An 18938-nucleotide genomic window follows, 5' to 3' on the forward strand; every position below is an offset into this window, starting at 1 on the left:
AGTCTAAAGTCTACAGAAATAAGCCAGCAACTATTCCAGCTTTGGAAGACAACATTTCCGAAGAAATTCGGGCTATTCCGGCCGAAATGCTCGAAAAAGTTGCCCAAAATTGGACTTTCCGAATGGACCACCTAAGACGCAGCCGCGGTCAACATTTAAATGAAATTATCTTCAAAAAGTAAATGTCATGAACCAATCTAACGTTTCAAATAAAGAACCGATGAGATTTTGCAAATTTTATGCGTTTTTTTTTTTTAAAAAAGTTATCAAGCTCTTAAAAAATCACCCTTTAGATAGTTAGATAGCTCTTCCTTCCTGCGCATGCCTTCGTTGGTACCTGGCGTTCGACGTATTTCAGTTTCTATCCTTCGTTTATTTGCCACTTGTTAATGAATTGAAATTCGAAAATGAAATAATATGCAAAATGATAATTTCTTATAACAGTGATGGCGAGAGCTACGAAACCATACAGTTCTTAATAACACAATTTCTGGATTTTTTTAGGAAAATTGTTGGAAAGAAAAATAACGATTTGTTCCTCGATAATATTTAAAGAAATTTTAGATTACATTAGTCTGGTAGGCCAATGAGCCACCCATAGACCAGTTTTGGTCATTTGATAAACCAGATGGTGTTCAATTACTAGGTCCACGAGGAGTAGTCATCCTTTAGGATGCCTGACCTTGACTCGAATTTTATCAGACTCTGTGACCTCAGTATCGATGTCTCCTCTATTTTATAATACCGTGGCGATTTCAGATGTTTACAGCGTAGTCCTGCCAATGCGGGACAAGTGCCCAAGAGATGCTCCATTGTTTCGCTGGTGCCTTGCTCTAGACTTTTCCTCCAGTCTTCTCGATCTGTCAGCCCCAATCTGTGAGCGTGTGTTGCCACGACACAGTGACCAGTGAGTGTTTCGATCATATTCTACAGTCTCTTCTATTGAGTGTCAATAAGACAAATGTTACAACCGGACCTTTGAACCTTTTCAAGAAAATTTTCGGAGGGTTTACTTGAATTTTCCAAAGTTGGTTATGTCAAGAGGACAGTATATAGTTTCCGGTATCTTCCTTTAATTTTTAATGTAAAATGAGTCGCAAGCGAAGCAAGGCTGCTCAGCGCCAATTACGAGTATTATGTTTAATTTTAAGAACTCCTTTCCAAAAATTTTATTTGAAAAGTATTATTTTTTGAAAATTTCGGTTATGAAGATTCCTCAACCATTTATTTATAATTTGAGGTGAGAGTTCTGGTGTCGTACAATGGATTAAAGCTCCACAGGTTTTAAGTAACTTAACAACATCGGATTGATTTGAAAATAAGTATTCACTCAAAAAAAAAAACAAAACGTTGGCAGATTGATGTCGCTGTTGTTCTGACAGCAAAATATTGTCGAGTTGACATTAATTTGCCGACTGTCGTGGGAATAGTTAGGAGATTGATTATCAAAACTGTTGAAAATCGTTTCCTTTTCCTTCGTTACTACCTTTAAAAGACTGACCTCGTCAGTATCGTCGCTGGAGTCCACTATTCACACAAGCCTGTCTATGCGAGCTGACCATGAGAAACGGCTAAGAGTACACATATCTTGGCATGTGTTTGAAGCCATGAAATATGAGTCGACGTAATCCACGCCAGCTTACAAGGAAATCTGTAAACAAATAAAATATATGTGTGTGAACTTTTGCGAAAAACTCCACAAAGACACTAGACAAACGAATGCCAACGAGGTGAGAATATAAATAATAATAAGAAATTCACGCTCCCAGGCTTCCAGCTGTAACCGCAAAGTTCGCAGAAATTACTCAAAATACTGAAGTTGTTACGACATCGGCCGCGACAACGAGCTGGATAAAATTTCAGACGCTTTCGTCAAAGCGTCGACACAGAGAATTTGTGTGGCAGTGGCTCTCGGTTGCGGCGCCGGCTTGTTTACGTTGCATTTCTGCCAATAAAGCACAATGAAGCTATCAGCAGCAAATTTTTGCTTTAACTGCATTAATTTTGCATTCCTTCTGCTTGAAATTATTTTCCCGTTAATTAAATATATTTTCAATATGCAGTTTTTGCTGGCTTTCGTGGAGCGTCTCATGGCTTGATTTTATATACAACATTAAGCGCAATTTATACCACTTCACACACACAAACACTCAGCAACTTATCGCGGTGTTACACTTTTTTAGGTGAGTGTGTGGCTGCCAATGCTTGCGAAATGTTATGTGCTGCTAGAAAAAATTATGTGTCAACGGAAGGGGGCGGAAACACACAAAACACGTAATATGTAGAGTAAATATAAATGAAAATACTGACTGCCGTCTAAGCGCTGTGAGGGTGTGGATGTGGTGTGCTGATAAGGACGGTATGGCGCTGCTTTGCATCGGAGTTTTTTTATTTGCCACAGGCACATACACATATGTATATATGTAATTCTAATTTATTCTTGTTAATTTTGTTACTTTTGTGTTGCAAATTCGCTTTTATCGGCGGCACGGCAAACCCATGAGCGCGCAAGCCGCTAAGAAATCGCAATACTTTGTGCGAAACAACAAAAGCAGCAGCGACTTGTCTACAAAAATAAAATAATGAAATATTTTCGTTAATTAAAAATATAACTAAGTGAGTTGTGTGCGTATGTGTGAATGTCTGTGTGTGACTGCATTCTGCAGATCTATGCCCTTTCAGAAGGCCAAATAAGAGAAAATTATTTGAGTTGTAGCGCACAAAATATTAGGAAGAACAAAAATATTTTATTTTTTAATTTTTTAATAATTTTTTTTTAATTTTAATTTTTTAATAATTTTATTTTTTAATTCATTTTTTTTAATTCAATTTTTTTTTTGATTTTTTCATATTTTTTAATATTTTAATTTATTTTTTTTCTTTAAATTTATTTTTTTTGTTTTATTTTTTAATTTTTTTTTAAATTATTTTTTTATTTAATAATTAATTTATAATAATTATTTTTCTTTATTATTTTTTGTATTTTTTATTTTATTAATTTTTTGTTTAATTTTTTTATCTTATTATATTTTATTTAATTTTTTCACATATTTAATTGAATTTTATTATGTATTTTTTTTGAATTTTTCTACACTATAAAACCAGTGGCAAAATATTTTTTTTGTTTCCTTTTTTAATTAATTTTTTTCATATTTTATTTTTAATCTTTTTCTTTCATTTTATTTTTTAATAAATTTTATCTATATTTATTGTTTTTTGTTTTTTATATTTTTTATTTTATTTTATTTAAATTTTTTTTTTTCATTTTATTTTTTAATTATTTTATTCGTTATTTTAATTATTTTTATTTTTTATTTTTTTTTTAATTTGTTATTTTATTTTTTTAATTTTTTTATTATTTTTTTATTTTATTCCATTTTTACTACAATCCCAAACAAGTAACAAATTAAATACAGTACGCATTCCTATTTTTAAAGCTGTCATCAATAATTCGGTCGCTGACTTCCAAATGCATCAGCGATTTTGAGAGTTGAAGAAACTCTGTGCCTAATAGCTTCTAGAAAATCCAGTTTAAGCGCAGCAATTACTGAAATTTTGTTATTTTTTTAACAACAACATTTGTGTGAAAACAACAAAAAAAATTATCAACTTGTCGACAGTCAAGAAAATATATATGTACGTTTCTACGCCTTTCGTGCTCACCAATGAAATAATACGACCATTACTTGTAATTTTATTCACACTTCTTTGCTGTTGCTTTTGTTTGCATTCTTCTTTGTTTCTAAATTTATGCGATCAATAAACTCATTGCGACAGATTTTTATTCGGCTTTTCCCTTAATTGGTATTGCACGCATGCAAACTTGTTTGATGAGACCACAAGCAATGCAACAACAAATCATATGAGTTTCTTCATAGAGTGAAAAAAGAGTTAAACAAAAGTTACAACAAAATCTTAAATTAAAATTATGAAAACATCAAAATAAAGTACAATATATTTGGGTTTAAGGAACTGCTCAAAGTTAAGCCAGTTGAGGTCGTGTAAGGATCCTTTACTTTCTCTTTACTTCACCGTTCAAATTTCTGCATTGTTGTCATGAAACTAGATCAAAACTTGTTATCGTACTACGTTTTCATTCAAATCTATATTTCGAACGCTGTTCTGCCTTGGTTTGTTGGAGCACAGTTGGCATTTCCTGAATTGTCTTTAATGTACAATGACTCAGTGTAAATTAATTTTGGACTTTGCTTAAACTTTCGACTTAATTACTAAAATTAAAACCATATTTATGTTAGTAATTTTCCTCGAAATAGAAGGATTTTATAGAGAATGATTCAGAGTTTCCAAAAATAATGCTCTCTCCCTTCAAAATTTCAAAATAAAAACAATGATCAAAGCTTAGCTTAATTTACTACAATGAGACTAAATATAAAATAATATTATGTATATAAAAAAGAATTGTAGTAGACCTGCTTTTTAATTCTACAGTTCAAACGCTTGAGTTGAGAATTAAAATATAAAAAATATATTTTTATTATTGGAAGTTATTTTTCGTCGATTGTTCAGTTTGGTTTCATTCCTCTTCGACCTTTTTTATTTTTGTAAATGTGTAAATTATATTCTTATAGCGATCTAAACGGGTTTAATTAGCATGAATGTAATTGAATATTCCGTTTTGATTTTTTACGTACAGTTGGAACATGAGAAGCCCATGTACGATATACTCTCTCATTACCACTTCATAAAAACTTGTCATTAAGTCATGTTCTCGAATAAAGCCTATTTGTTGTGAAGAATAAAATGTTTCCAGGCCTAAAGATAGATGAATTCCTACAAAGTCGTGTCATTCGATTAGTTGCTTATTTAGTTTTTCCACTTCCAAGCGGAGACATTTTAAAAATTGATATCCAATTCACATTCTGATATTTCTACCCAGCAATTTTGGTGTTTTTCCATTTTTATGATATTTTTTTTATTTTTTTATCTTTTGATATGACCCTATCTTATTCTTAATTTCGTAATACATTCTCCACACGAACTGCAGGCAATTTCTTAAATACCTCTTTTAGGATTAAAATGGTGAACAAGAAGCAAGTTTCCACGACAATTTTATGAAATTAGTGTAAGTTCGTTATGAGCAAAAGCTTCTGCATTTGCGAAAGAAATGTCTACAAAAGATTTAATATAAACGTATTTTGGATATAAAAAAAATAAAACTCTTAAGATTTGTTGGGAAGGGTTATTAGCGTAGACAATTTGACAAAATTTGATAATATTCAAGGTTTAGCGGCTACCTGAAACACCACTAACAGGCTTATAACTTTCGCTCTCATTTTGTTTCTCTGAAAGCGAGGGTTTTCTATCGTCTATCAACTTATTTGCATAAACTCGCAAAAGATCGCCTCAAGTATAAAGTAAGAATCAAAGCTCACAAACACAGAGTTGATCAAGCATCTTTTAAACTAAGTCTCCTTAAATAACATTTTGCGGTATTCACTATTTTGTCTTGAAACAAAAATCGCTTTACTCTCCGGCTGATTTGTAAGCTCACCAATGTATGGAATATATAGAATAAGAAAACGTTTGTTCTTCAAACCCTTTGAATTCAAGTAATTGACATTTTTTCACAAACATAAAATCTTCAACTCGAGTTTAATAGAACATGTACATACTTATGTGTTATATCAACTGAAGTACTCAATTTTCTTCGTCATCTAAAGTGCGTGACTTTTCCTCGGTACAATAAGTGCTTATTCCTCGAATCTTATTACAATAAAAAAGAAAAAACTAACAACTTGTAAGCCAGTAATGTGCTTCACTTTATTTCATTGCGTTTCCCTATAAATTGACCGCGCATTGCCAACTACGAGTGTGTTCCTTCGTCAGATGTCAGCACATTTTCCTTTAAGCAAACATTGACTCTTTACTGCTTTCATGCTGTATTAACAAAATTACCATAAAAAATAAAAAAAAAATTATGGAAAAAATAAAAGCAAACCACTACACTTTAGCGTTAGTCATTGCAGTCCCAACTGTGTATGGGCCCCAAACAGTCGGTCATAAAACAAACAAGACTTTCGTTGGGTCTGTCGAGTTCTTAATTCGTACGCTTCATGTCAGCTTTGCCGAAGCGTGTCTTCATATGGTTAACCCCTATCGAAATAGTCGAAAAATGACGAGAAATAAGTACGCGTTTTGTTTCATCAAGTCAGCCCGTCACGAGTTTGGCTGTTTGAATGTGCTTTTTCGTGTTACGCAGTTTTATTACTTTTACTGCGTGTTTCTTACTTGCTTTACTTCGTCATAACCTTTGTACACCCGTTTTTGGTTTTTTTGTTGCTCGCACTTACGATTTTCATTGGAACCCTTAACGTGTTCCATAAATTGTCTTCAATCGTAGTTGAACGGCCGACTTCGAATTTGTACAAAAACTGACCTTGAATTCATCGCTTGAATGTTGTTTGTGTGACAGCGTTAAGCGTGTTGTTGTTTTGTTTTTGATTTTGGTGTTGTTTTTGTCGACTTGATTTGACTTGAGTGTGTTACGAGCGTCTTTTTTACTTGTCGTGTTACGTTCGACTTGCTTGATGCGTTGCCTGGAGGCTTTTGTTTCGACTCGTTATCGACAACGCATCAGCTTGTAAATGGGTTTGTGGGTGAGCGGCAAAGCACGGTGCGGTTTTACGAAGTTGAAGCTGCTGTCTAATTTTTTATTTATACTTACCTGGTTTTAATTGCCGTCATTTTTTAAATTTTTAATGATTTTTTTTTTAAATATTTTTTAAAATATCTTTTTTTATATTTTTGAATTTTTTTGTGTATTTTCGTAATTTTACAACAATTCGAATTTAATTATTTTTTTTTTCAATTTTTTTTGATATATTTTTTATATTGTTTTAAATTTATTAATTTAAATTCGTTAATGAATTTTTTTTTTAATATTTGTTTAAAATTTCTTTTTTTTACTTTTTTATATTTTTGGATTATTTTGTGTATTTTCTTAATTTGACAACAATTCGAATTTAATTATTTTTTTTTCAATTTTTTTTTATATATTTTTTAAATATATTTTTTTTTTTAATTCTTTTGCATTATTTAGCGCTTTCACTTATTTTTTACAACAGTTCCAGTTGTGTTTTTGTAATCTTTATGCGTTTTGTGCTGCGCATTTCGGTGAAGCTCCAGTAATTCTGCCTCCAGTGTAGGACCACTTCCAGCTCCCACATCATCCATGCAAATCTATGCAACAACTCGCTCTAATTTGAATTTCACGATCGAATCTTCTTCTTGCGGCATATCAAAAAATGCTGATCGCGTACGCGGCTAACCGTAAACAATTGCTTTATTTATTTGTTTTGAATTTGCGTCGCTTATAAAATTAAAATTCGTCTTACCACCGAAGCCAAGAGCGCTTGTCTTCCTGTACACACAAAACTACACACACCCATACACATATGGGCTTTAAACGCACCCAAAGCACAAGGCTAAAAATAAATAACTAAGTCAGCATATATAAACTGTTAATTTAAACTGACATACACCACATTTTGCTATTAAAAACAAAATAAAGTATGCGCGCATGCGCAAACCGCCGCCACCATGCTCACCCAATGTGCGCATATATCAAAACGGAAATGACTTTTATGCCTGTCTGCAAGGCAAACTTTGCGAAAATAAAGATATATGCGTTTAATGGAGTCAAGAGCTGGAAGACAACAACAAAATAAATTTAAAAAAAAAATAAAAATTAAGAAAAAAAATTAAAAAAAAATTAAAAAAAATGAAAAAAAATAAAAAAAAATTAAAAATTACGAAAACATATAAAAAAAATTAAAAAACTTAAATCACAAAAAGTATGTAAAAAATAATATTAAGAAAAAATAATAATAATGAAATAAGGCGCATGCATGCTTCGTTTGCGCCTGAATTTGGGTGTGGCACTCTCCAGCACATTGTTAATGGCATTGGTAATGACTTGGCAGTTGCAACCTTCAAGGCTTCACTTCGAATTAAATTGTATTTTCATGCATTGTGCTCCACTATGAACCGCGCTACTGCTCGGGTTTGCCTTCGGCTCGTTGGAATTATTACAAAAACTTGGGCAGTGAAGTGTTTTTCAACTCCAACCTATGAGTGACAGCGCGCGTATTATTTTGTAGCTGCACAAAAATTGTTTCCACACTGTTTAACTTTTCACTTGCACATGTACATACATACATATGTACTTACATACATATATACTCACATACTTTTGCTTTTAAATAATAATTACTTCATGTACATATGTATGCAATTGAGCTCGCTAACCGCCGCAAAAGCGCTAAATTATGCGTTAATTAGCAGCTGCGTGCAAAATCTGTCGCTAGGCTGAGCAATGACTTGTGTGTGCGCTGCCACCAAGCCAACAACAACACCACCAGCCCTACCACCCCTCTTGCGGGTATTTATAGCTTATATGATTAATGACTTTCAGGTAGTGCGCCTCTGTATGTGGTGTTTAATACCCAGCATGTGTGTATTTGTGTATGCGCAGTTAACTAAAAGTATGCCTAGTGCTTATAAGTCATTCACACACACATAAACGCTCACAAATTTGTGTTTAATAGGCCGCATGCGTAAGCATTTCTGCCGAAGTTTCCCTGCCTTTTTTTCTTTTTGTACTTCGCAACCACTAATTTCCGCATATATTTTTATTTTTAATTTGCTTCGTAAATGTAATTAACATTAACCTGTTAATGTTAGGTCTTTTTATTGATATACTCGAAAGCTGTTGAAAATTGATCGTGGCGGCTTGTGGCCTCAACAATTGTGAGTTGCGCCTAAGATAAATACATACATATATCGGTTATGAGGAGGTTGGGAAGAGCGGCCTTGTCATAATCGTTTGATTTTGTGGAGAGAATTTTGTAGTTCCTATAATTTACTGTGTTGCTCGTCATATTTTATAGGGCTGTTGGGGCGATTCTTCGTTACTTAAATTAATTTATTATTTTATTATACAAATCGTCACCTAAAATGCAAAATAACGTAACATCATTTTCAAAAGTTTACAGGCGAAGGAAAAACGATATAACAGAAACCACTCATATTGAAGCAAAATTTGAGTTTTGGTTATAAAATGGTTATACAATATATTGGGCTCTTTCTGAGTCAATGCAATCATACCAACGCTTCAACCAAATTTCTTTACACTTTTTATAAGCTTTGGCTGAGATGGCCGGTTTCAGCTCATTAGAGCGCCATGCCTTAGCTTGTAGGACAGTTTTGGCATTATAGAAGTAAACTCATGTTTTCTCACGAATACTGATCACTTAAATGATTTGAATGTAGGATTCTCATTTACTTTATCAAGCATCTCTTGCGACCTCTACTCGATATAGTTTCTGGAAAAGATTCGGGTGTATGGTGTTATAAAATTTAATAAGACTGTAAAAAAAATTGATTATTGGAAACCCGTAAAACTATGTAACCCCTTAAGTCGATTCATAAGAGGTGTTGATACCATCTGCTATCTCTTCTGATAAGGATTACGTAGGCTTGGACGACCGAAAAAAATTCTTTTTATTTTCATATACTTAATGAATAAATTTATTACAACTTTTTTGCATATCGCAAAGCAAGTTACTTAATATTTTGAGATTTTTTTTTTATTAATTGATTTGATTGACAGCTGGTTTCTGGAGGTACCGTCTCCTCGCGTGGTCAGCATAACAGACGAAAGATTCATCTTAAATCAAAAAATCTAACTTTAGCTTAGTTGTTGAGTAAAGATGCTGATTAATCGAAGTATTTGGATAAAATAAGTTTTTGGCAAAGTTGCAAACAAAACAGTATGATTTTAGATCTAATTCTTACCACAAATTGCCTTTAAAAAATTAGTCGTAATCGAAAAAAATGCTGCCATCAATCGCGAGGTCATTCTATTTAAAAGAATTGTCAACAATTTCTATAAGATCGTTTTACTAGTTTCTGAGATATCGTGAACAACGCTTTGTTTTGAGAACAACACGACCAAAGATTGAAGTACCGACCGGTCGAGCCAGACGGGCCGCTTTCTTAAAGGTTCTATCTCCCACACTTTTTATTTGCAATTGCCTCTAAATTTTGGGAAAATATTGTAGACCCATCATAGTATTTACAAAAAATTGAATGTTTGAAATTTCAAAACCCACATAACCCCATAGAGCAGGCTTTCGAAAACACTTCTGTAACATTTTTTACGATCTAGTGATCATTGGAACAATTCGTGGTAATTTTCCACGGCAAAAATCGCTAAACAAATTTTTCGTTTATATTAAGAGGCTTTAAATTAAAATAATAAATATTTTGCATAAAAAAACATGATTATAATTAATTAATTAATTATAATTAAAAAAAAACAATAAAATTTATTCTTATTAAATAATTATAATTGTCACTATTTTTTGTTCATAATTAGTTTTTTTGTTCATTAATTAATTATAATTAAAAAAATTATTTTATTAAATTAATTAACTATAATTAAAAAATTAATAAAATTTATTCTAATTAATTAGTTATAATTGTAAATATTTTTTTGTTCATAATTAGTTTTTTGTTCATTAATTAATTATAATTAAAAAAATTATTTTTTTAAATTAATTAACTATAATTAAAAAAAAATTATAAAATTTATTCTAAATAATTAGAAATATTTTTTTTGTCCATCAATTTATCTTATATTTTTTTTTGAATTATATTTAATTTAATTTAATTAATTTTATAATTTTTTTTTAATTTTTAAATAAATTCTTGATGATTTTTTTCCGAAAAATTGCTCTGATAAATTTTTTTTTATACTTCTAATATTTATTTTAATATCCAAACTCAATAATATAAATAAGTGAAATCATTTGTTTTTTAAATTTAAATTTTATATTTTACGCATTTTTTAAATTAAATTTCTTTTATTAATTTTTTTTTTATACTTTTCTTATACCTTACAATGCTACTTATTTGGAGCTATTTTTCTTTTGCCTCCCTTGCACTATAATTAAATATTTGCACACGAAATTGCTGCTGAAGAAAGCTTTTTCGCTTTTAACCTGCAATTATACTATTATAACACACTCAGCATGCGTCCGTTTTGGCAAACATTAATTATAGTGCAATGCCATAATATTATTATAGCTCACTGGGCCAAATGTACCATTTCCGGTTTGTCTAAACAAAAACATTTGCAACATCCTTTTTACATTAGGCAAATCGTGTGTAGAGCCGGTGTCTGCTCACTGCTTTATTATTGCTGTTGTTGTTGTGGCTGTAGAAAGTGTGCATAAATATTTATATGAATTTGACATAATCGATCATTGGCAGTAATTTTCACCGAAATTATGCGGTGAAAAGTTGTGGCACTCCATAACTCAGCGCTGACGATGCGAAGAACGCAAACGCATTTACATACATACATATGTACATACATATACATATGCACACACAGACTTGCGGGTTTTCACGTAAAGTTTGTTTGGTTTGAATGAGTGTATTACGTGGGTAGTCAGTGTAGATTATGTAACCTATGGATATGGGAACAAATTTTTGAAGAATTATATATTTTGGAATAATATTCTAATTTTTATCTAATAAAATACCAAATTTTTAAAAGTAACTGTTTTATTTTTTTCGAAATTTCTTTTAAAAAGTAATCATATAAAAGAAAAAATAATTTATTTTTCTTGCTTAAATTGGCTTTTCGATTCCCACATTGTAAAGCTCAAACCGATAAACTTTTTGGGTGACCCTCGTATCGTGTAGGCTGCTTCCTGCCAGCTGCCTGTTGACTATTCGGTTTCGGTTTTGGCATGTAATTAGCCGAGGTGATGAAAAATTATGCTTCCACTGCATTTGCGGCGGCTGCGCTGCCTTGCATGGCTTTTACGCGCCGCACCACACGCACACCAACACCAAGCAACATGCGTGTGCGCGCTTATTCCTGCCAAGTCAGCGAATAAATGATTTTTAAAATAAACAATTTGTACATTAATTCATTTAAAATTTACTCCTCAGTATTCGCATGCGTGCGTGTGTGTGTGTCACTCATTAATCTGCATAATTTAGAATTGTGTGTCAGCGCCGAGTGCATGTGTGTGTGTGGCGTGCTTCACTGCCATTATTCGTTAATTTCAGCGTATTCCCATTCAGTTTGTGACACATAAAGAGCGATTTCATTGGGTGCTGAGCGTTTTGTGCGGCTTAATTGGCGTGATTTGCTGCTCTGCCTCCGTCGCTGTTGCTGGTGGGACGTCAGGCGTTTTAGTTGGGGCGGTGCGGCGTCAGTTTCAATATAGTGGGGCACATATCGCTGTTAGCGTTGATTATAACCGTTGATTGGTGTTGATTGCTCCGTTAGCGGCCACAGCTGTTTTGTCAACAAGGTGTCACCGAAGTGTCAGAAAATAGTGCGCGCCATGTACGGACGTATTGCATGTTAATGTGTGCCGCGTGTGTGTAGTTGTGGCCATACAACAAAGAGTTTCATTATTAATTCAGTCGTGCGCTGTATTTCATTTACCGTTAAGTATTATTGTTCAAATGCGGGCTTTGAGCTTTCAGTTTTTACATTGAAGCGCCGAATCGCTCAAACAAAAAAGGGCTCACCAGTAATTATGGTGGAATTATAATTTTCAGCGATAAGCCGGCCTTCAATAAAATATGAGCGAAGCAATTGAAACATATAAAGCGCAAGAATTAAGAGAAAAAGTTGACGATTAAAAAGGTTATAAAGAAATGTTTTCAATTAAAAAAATATATTTACAACTAAATAACAGTTTTTTTGTTTGCCTGCGCGCTGTGTGGTGGCTCAATTGCAATGTGATTAATGCGTCAACATTTTATTGTTCCATTAACCTGCTAAATTATTCATTAATTTAACGATTTGCCACACTTGCAACAGTAATTCATCGCACATTCGCTGCTGAAGTTACAAAGAAAAAGCTCGGAATAATAATTTTGTGCATTAATTGAAACATAAGTCATTAATTTTTCAGCTCCTCTGTGACCAATTGCACGACTTAATTCTCCTATTTAAATCGTAAATACTTTACTAATGCCACTTAATTAGTGAACATTTCACTTTTCCGACAAATCGGTTAGGTTCAAAATTCGAAAATATTAATAGAACAGAGTAGATAATTAAATAAAAATATTTTTCGGCTGAACTGTGCTTCGGAAAAGGAAGGGGGCGAGACGTTTTTGAATTTTTAAGGGTTAGAAACAGTCTATCTCGATTTACTGGAAACTACGATCTCTATAGAAAAATGTGATATTGCAATGTTGTAGGTAACGAAAAGATCTACGACTGTTGTATATATACTTTTTTCACATAACCTCAAAATTTATTGAAAAAAATTTATTTTGGGGTTTTTTATTTTAATCTTGTAAAACAAATTATTTGCTTGCACGAAATTTGGTGAAAACTTACCTTCAAAAAGATAAATCTTTTTTGGTCTTAAATACATATAAGTATTTATTTTTATACTCTCGCAACAAAGTTGCTAAGGAGAGTATTATAGTTTTGTTCACATAACGGTTGTTTGTAAGTCCTAAAACTAAAAGAGTCAGATATAGGGTTATATATACCAAAGTGATCAGGGTGACGAGTAGAGTTGAAATCCGGATGTCTGTCTGTCCGTCCGTCCGTCCGTCCGTCCGTCCGTGCAAGCTGTAACTTGAGTAAAAATTGAGATATCATGATGAAACTTGGAACACGTATTTCTTGGCTCCATAAGAAGGTTAAGTTCGAAGATGGGCAAAATCGGCCCACTGCCACGCCCACAAAATGGCGGAAACCGAAAACCTATAAAGTGTCATAACTAAGCCATAAATAAAGATATTAAAATGAAATTTGGCACAAAGGATCACATTAGGGAGGGGCATATTTGGACGTAATTTTTTTGGAAAAGTGGGCGTGGCCCCGCCCCCTAAAAAGTTTTTTGTACATATCTCGGAAACTACTATAGCTATGTCAACCAAACTCTACAAAATCGTTTCCTTCAGGCACCTCCATATACAGTTCAAAAATGGAAGAAATCGGATAATAACCACGCCCACCTCCCATACAAAGGTTATGTTGAAAATCACTAAAAGTGCGTTAACCGACTAACAAAAAACGTCAGAAACACAAAATTTTACGGAAGGAATGGCAGAAGGAAGCTGTACCCAGGCTTTTTTTAAAAATTGAAAATGGGCGTGGCGTCGCCCACTTATGGACCAAAAACCATATCTCAGGAACTACTCGACCGATTTCAATGAAATTCGGTATATAATATTTCCTTAACACCCTGATGACATACACCATACCATACCATATGGGTGAAATCGGTTCACAACCACGCTTTCTTCCAATATAACGCTATTTTGAATTCCATCTGATGCCTTCTCTTTATAATATACACATTAGGAACAAATGATGATAGCGGAATAAAACTTTACACAAATACGGTATTTGAGCTGAGGTATCCCTTGTGGAAAAATTGTCGTGATCGGACTATAACTTTTCAAGGTCCCTGATATCGAACACGAAGAACTCAGTGCCTAACCTAACCTAACCTATTTTTTCACCGAAAATCTTCTCTTAGAATTTAATTCTAATTAATTTTACAGCAAAATAAGAAAATATGTAAATGACGGATAATGAAATCTCGATTATCACTTTATCATGCGAGAGTATAAAATGTTCGGTGACACCCGAACTTAGCCCTTCCTTACTTGTTTTTATTTTTATCTTATACAAACAATTTTTTTCTTTCACGAAATATGCTGAAAACTTTTCTTCTTTTCTAAAATTATAAAAATGAAACCTGGTTTGGTCTTAGATAAAAAAAAACGATTTTTCAGTTAAAAATTCCAACGTCACAACTTCAATTTCTTTAAAAAAATCAATACTTTCTTTTTCTACCTTCCAGTAAACAGCTGGAAAACGATTTAAAGCTGTTTTTACTGCTGCTGCTACGACATAATAGCTACATGAAGATTACGCCAATGAAATTAAAAGTAAAAATTCAAAGATGGATTCATTTGACATTATCTAAGCCTTCTGATTCGATAACAGACTTGTTGCGAACGTACTCCTGCCACAAAAAATGTATATGAAAGTGAATTTCTATTAACGAAAAGTAGTTTTCCTGGCCGTTTTTTGTAACTATTAAAACTTCTGTCTTGTTATCACGAAGATTTTCAAATCTGACCGAAAGATCTTCATGAGAATTACTTCCAGAAAGTCGTGTAAAGACAAGAAGGTGATAGATACTGGTTTTTAAAAAAGCTGTTAATAATCACTCAGCAGTTTCATGTAGTTCACCTTGTACCAATATTAGCACATTACTTAAAAAAAAACACCGAAACTTCAATGGGGAATGTTTATTATCATTCGAAAGAACTTTCTTTGACATTTATTTTTTGAAGATTATGGATGGTTTTTCCGTTGAGTCCAATTTTCGTTGAGTCGTTCGAGCCTTTCGACTGGTAACTAGCAAATGAGACACGTGATGCTTTGCTCCAAGGTCTGAATCGAAGCAGTATTGTCCGCAAAGACTTAAGATTTAACATATTCCAACAGGAAAAATTCTAACGGTGTAATATCACACGATTTTGGTCGTCTATCGACCGGTCCAAAACGAGAAATTATTTGCTCATCGAAGTGTTCTCTCAAATAAATCCTTTGATTGATGCGATGTGTGGGAAACGGCGCCGTCTTGTTGGAACGAAATGTCGACGATTTCGAGCTTCAATTTCAGGTATCAAATAGTCGGTTATTATGCCGTGATAACGGTCGCCATTGACGGTTATGTTCTCACAGGCATCATTTTTGAAGAAATGTGAACTGATGATTCCACCAGTCCTCAAACCATTTCAAACCATTGTTTTTTCTAGATGAAATGGCTGCTTTGAATCTCTTCAGGTTGCTCATCATCCCAAATGCAATAATTTTGTTTGTTTACATAGCCATCGAGCCAGAAATGAGTCTCATCGCTGAACAAAATTGGTTCGAAAACTTCGGATCTTCTTGGAATTTTTCAAGAGCTCATAGAATCAAGCATTGTAGCTTGGTACGGTCGAGCGGCTTTAGTTCTTGCAAAAGCTGTGTTTTGTACTTTTTCAATTTAAGATATCAACGTGAAATGCAACAAGTCTTTCCATACGTAAGTCCGAATTACTGCGACCGACTTTCCATGGTGAAATGTCAAATAATTCTGAACAAAAATAATATGACAGCTTGACACGACTTACGCGTGATTTGTCGAAAAAAAGCTATTGAAAAAAGTATCTCTACTTGAATCACACAAAAATGTTGCCATGAATGTTTCAAAGGCAGATTTGTTAGTGACTCCAATACTTTTTTTTATGGTTTTGGATAATATACTGGCATATGGTGTTAGTGGATTTCCCATTTTAAGATTTCAACGCCATTTGTTTACATCGTAATAAGTTTTATGATTTTTGAAAAATGAATTTCATAGAAAAAAATAATTTATGTTTTCAGTGTACATATGTTCTTTTTGCTATTTAACCTTATTTACTACGCCGCGGCAGATTGATTAATAACCGTGAATTAAAAGCGTCATAAGCAGCTGTAAATCAAAGTATGTTCTGTAAATATTACTTCCTTGCTCTTCATTCTCTACACTCAACTGCTGATATCTTTCTCTTTCAGCCGGGATTTTCGCGATTCATACGTTTAACTTATTAACTTTAATATTTCTAATGTTTATATACCACACACGTTGCCATAATTTTACTTCAACATTTTTGTAGTTTAGCGTTTGCCGTTTGTTATTACATACACATATGTATGTTTGTATGTATGTTCTTCTGAATTAACTTTACTGTATGTACTATATATAAATATGTATTGAAATAATTTTCTTAAATTTTCTTCCTTTTATGCGCCTGTTGTTGTGTGAATACTCTCGTTCTCATATTTATTTAACGTTTTGTACACTCGTTTTTGTATACTCTATATGAAAAAAAAACTAATAAAATAAAAATGTTTCCTATCAATTCATGGCTGCTCATCATTTCTTAGCGCTCATCTATAACGTATCCAATTTTTCCATATAAAATCTGTCATACAACGAGCTGAGTTCGTGTTGACCAAAAATAAAATACTAAAAACACTCGTAAATACCCAGTAAACACATCATTTGTAGACTGCACTCATCCACCACCAATAAAAATATACACACCTAAAACCGAAACCATTTGAATTTAAACATTTCGAAATCTCTTTTAATGCATCTAAATGTTTTACTGCCTGTTTCCTCTCCCACTGACACCTACGAAAGCCCGTAATGATATAGTGTGCTTAAAAATGTGCGTCTTGTGGCTCCACGGCACCGCCGTAAACCACCCACCCATCACCATTTGCCCTCCACTCACACACAGTTCATGCGCTTCCTACTTATTTTCTGTTATACGTTCTGGCTACTTGTGTGTCACGCATTATTTTGTGTTTGTTTCTACTTTTATTAAATCTTCTTTTCCAAAAAAAACTCTTAAAAAACGAAAATGTCTTTACAGCATTCAAATATAACTTTTACACTTTTTCACTCTCTCGCTCTCTTTCTCTCTCTCATTATCTAAGTCCTTAGTCCGCTAACTCTAATATTTGCTATCTCTAATCTTCATTGCGCTTTGTTTGGATCGCCCTTTTTCCTGCACTCGTAAGTCGGTGCGCTTCTACACATTAAACCAACAACAACAGCAACACGAAAAGCTTAACCCCTCACTAATTCGTTTCGTAGCCTGCCACTTGGCGGCTAATTAACCAAATAAACAAGTATTAAAATCTCCACTGATTCTGCCAATTGCATTGACATGGGAAATATTTTTTCTTTTTCGATTTTTCCAGGCCTGACATTCGCATTCGCAACAACAGCGCATACAAGTTTTTGTAAAAACCATGTAAAGTTAATTATTTTTGAAGATTTTGAAAGGCATAAATATTCAAAATAAAAAGTATTTGCATATTTTTGCAGCTAATCAGCACAGAAAACAACAAAAAAGTTAAAATAAAATAAAAAAATGTATTAAAAATTATTAAAAAATAAAAAAAAAAAACCTTAAAGAATACGAAAAATAATATCCTCGGAAAATCATATCAGATCACAAACGATTAAAGCTGATGCCGCCGCAAGTCATTTTATTTAATTTCGTTGACGCCTAATTTCATCTTCAATTGTGCACAAACGCCATACGCGTCTTGTTGTTTTTGTTTTGCTTCAGTTCTATGTTTTATTTATAAAGTGGCAACCGTATTTTTCTACAAGCCATAGCGTATTTGAAAAGATGCAATTAAAAAAGTAATTTATGTCCCAAATTCGAAGTGTTGAGGTGCAAAAATTTTTTACTTTTCAAAATTAGAATTCAAAAATAATAAAAATTCGCAAGAATTGAAAGAATTTTAATTTCATATGCGCCTTTGATTTTGTTGTTTTGTGCAACGTTTTATAGACGTCAGCAGACGCAGCAAAAAGTGAATAAAAAGTGTTGTTACTACATTGTTGTAGTTCGACATATTTAGACCTAAATATAGATACAAAAAAAGTAGAAAAATTAGGCAACACAAAAAGAGCTGTGATCGGAGGACAACACATGTGCTGTTCTTTTTAAGTTCGGGTAAGTAATACTTCTTAAATAAAACAACAGCAGATCTATAAAATATTCAGACAACAATTCAACCGAACAATAAAATATTATACTATGTTTATGTTTGTACATTTTATATCTAATATGTTCTCCCAATTTCAAAATCATGTCACATATGTACATATGTATATGTATATCTAAAAGTGAAAAAAAAAATGATACGGCGTTCAATTTTATTTCAAAAGAGCATATCGTCACTGGAAATGGAAATGCGTTAAACGAAAGAAGTTCATTTGTAAAACCATCTAAAATTTGCTGTGCTTGCATCCGTATAATATAGTTCTCACTTGACCACGAGACCACCGTAAACGTCA

At 32.8% G+C, this 18938-nt stretch overlaps 1 protein-coding gene across 5 annotated transcripts in view; it reads left to right on the top strand.

The window, feature by feature from the left end:
- LOC105227019 (polypyrimidine tract-binding protein 1) overlaps positions 1–18938 on the top strand; it is a 498255-nt gene that overhangs the window by 73678 nt on the left and 405639 nt on the right. The window contains exon 4 of one of the 5 annotated variants that reach the window (XM_049450402.1): positions 17828–18594. The exons of the other annotated variants lie outside the window; for them this stretch is intronic. The gene's annotated coding sequence lies outside the window, so the exon portion shown is untranslated. The remainder of the gene's footprint in view (positions 1–17827; positions 18595–18938) is intronic. 5 annotated transcript variants of the gene reach the window in all.

Source organism: Bactrocera dorsalis, chromosome 2 (genome assembly GCF_023373825.1).
Source record: "Bactrocera dorsalis isolate Fly_Bdor chromosome 2, ASM2337382v1, whole genome shotgun sequence".
NCBI lineage: Eukaryota > Metazoa > Arthropoda > Insecta > Diptera > Tephritidae > Bactrocera > Bactrocera dorsalis.